The sequence below is a fragment of the Camelus dromedarius genome, chromosome 12, assembly GCF_036321535.1.
Source record: "Camelus dromedarius isolate mCamDro1 chromosome 12, mCamDro1.pat, whole genome shotgun sequence".
Taxonomy (NCBI): Eukaryota; Metazoa; Chordata; class Mammalia; order Artiodactyla; family Camelidae; genus Camelus; species Camelus dromedarius.
The window spans coordinates 37,937,998-37,940,649 of record NC_087447.1 but is presented as its reverse complement, the minus strand read 5'-3'; the positions used below and the strand labels follow the sequence as shown (position 1 = coordinate 37,940,649).

General features: G+C 31.9%; 1 non-coding gene across 1 annotated transcript; it reads left to right on the top strand.

Moving 5' to 3' along the window:
* Positions 1-725: 725 nt before the first annotated feature.
* On the top strand, positions 726-798 carry TRNAT-GGU (transfer RNA threonine (anticodon GGU)). The gene has a single exon. It is a non-coding gene; the product is annotated as a tRNA-Thr (tRNA).
* The last annotated feature ends 1,854 nt before the right edge of the window (positions 799-2,652 follow it).

The following is a 2,652-nucleotide window of genomic DNA, read 5'->3' as shown; positions in this document are numbered from 1 at the left end:
GAAGAGGTCAGGTGAGGACACAACAAGTAGAAGGCCATTTGTAAGACAAGAAGAGAGACCTCTCCACACAGTAACACTTATCGCACCTTGATGTATATGTAATTACATGTAATTCCAGCATCCAGAACTGAGAGAGAATAAAATTTTGTTGTTTAAGTCATTTAGTCTGTGATATTCTGTTATGACTGCCCAAATAGACCCATACAAGGGGCATTAGCGGATGAAATTATTTTTGCTACTATAGCTTGTTTTCCCTGTTACTGAGATTTGGGTTTTAGGCCAATCTGCTGAATAGGTAATTTGGAAAATTCCCTTGTTTCTTTTTACTATTTTATTTTGGTTACCATTTTCATTTCTTCTTAAAATCATAAAGGTTGTTTATTTCAGTTCCCATCTTCTGCTGTTAAAACTGGATAGTATATACCTCTGATAAATTAACTGTGATTTATTCATATAATGGATATGTATAATCAGTGTGTAGTACTGAATACAAATAATATGTATCAACTTTGGATAAATCTCACATATAATATTGAGTACAAAATAAACCAAGTCACAAAGGATATATACTAGATGATATTACTTGCTTTGAGTATAAAACATGTATAACAAGACTATATAAAACTTAGGATTACATACGTATGTAACAAAAATACACAGTAATTTCTAGGGAGAATAAACATGACATTCAAAAGAGTAATAAAAAAAAAAAAACCTAGGGGTTGGGAGGTATAGCTCAGTGGGTAGAGCGAATGCTTGGTATGCATGAGGTCCTGGGTTCAATCCCCAGTGCCTCTGTTAAGGAGGGAAAAAAAAGAGTGATTAATATTGAGGAGGAGGAAAGGAGATGTCATAAAGAGGGTTATACACGTGTCTTCTACCAAATTTTATTTCCTAGGGTTTTATTTTCTAAGCTAGGTAAATGGTATAGATGGTTGTTTGTTATAATCATGACTAATAGGAATAAATGCACATAAGTACAAGTCTTTTTTTAAGTTAAGGCAACCATCATAATTTACAAGGAATGAGTAACTTTTAACTAGTGAATAGAATCTATTCCATTCAATGGAAAGTGGGGAAAAAAGACCCCAAATTATGTAATAAATGTATTATGTATAAAAGATGGCATAATAAATGCTTATATCACTTTTAAAATATTTGTAAATTAAAGTCACCAATTAAATAAAAAACCAAGATGATCATGTGTGTGTGTGTGTGTGTGTGTGTGTTTTAAAGGATCCAGCACTGTTTTTCTGCACAAGAAATATTAACAGCACAAGGATTCTGAATGGATTAAGATAAAAGGACAGTAAAAGACAAGACAAATACGAATAAAAATAAGTGAGGTTATTTCTTATATAGTGAAAATAGAATTCAAGGCAAAAAAAAAAAACTTATGGGAAAAGTGTGATATACTAGAAAAAGGAATAATTGAGCATGAAGATATACCTACCATGAACATATGTGCACCCAACAATGTGGCCTCAAATTATGTAAAACAACAACTGAGAGAACTATAAGGAGACAGATACATAAATTAAGAATTGTTTTTACTGTAATTTGAAAAGATACATGCACCCCAATGTTCACAGCAGCAGTATTTACAATAGCTAACATATGAAAGCAACCTAAATGTCCATCAACAGATGACTGGATAAGAAGTTGTATACACATATACATACATATATACATACAAAGGAATACTACTCAGCCATCAAAAAGAATAAAATAATGCCATTTGCAGCAACATGGATGGACCTGGATATCATCATATTAAGTGAAGTAAGCCAGAAAGAGAAAGAAATAATACCATATGATATCACTTACATGTGGAGTCTAAAAAAAGAGAAAGGACACAAACTTATTTATAAAACAGTTCAGATTCACCAACATAGAAAACAAACTTGTGGTTACTAGGGGTGGGGAGAGATAAATTGGGAGTCTGAGATTTGCAGATACTAACTACTACATATAAAATAGATAAACAACAAGGTCCTACTGTATAGCACAAAGAACTATATTCAATACCTTATAATGGCCTATAATGAAAAAGAATCTGAAAAGGAATATATATATATATATTATGTAATACATATAAATGAATTATTATGCTGTACACCAGTCATTAACACTTTGTAAATCGACTACACTTCAATAAAAAATTTAAAGAAAGAATTGTTTTTAGAGAATTAATGCACCATTCTCAATAAGCCATGGCTTCTGGTATCACCTCCCTAATGCAAGATTCCACACTGGCTCAGCAAATATCCCCTGGACAACATGATGAATTTCAGAAACTACACAGTGATTATCCTTACAAAGCAGTCAGAGATTTTATTACTGATCAGATTATGTCTGCCTGTTCCAATACCTTTTATTAAATAAACCAAGTCATCCCACATTGATTTGTTGATCATCTTCTGATCTTTCTTTTCTCCTCTATTGGTATATTTATAAACCAGTAAGATAGTTTAATAACCAGTAGGGCAAAGGCATTCATATTTCTCTTTTTCAAAGTGATCTTGGCAATTCTCATACATTTATTTTTCCAGAGGGTAGTTAGGATAATTATCAATTTTTTAAAAATCTTGTTGGATTTCGATTTGCATTGGGTTTTCCAGGTAGACAATTGCATCATCTATAAACAACAGT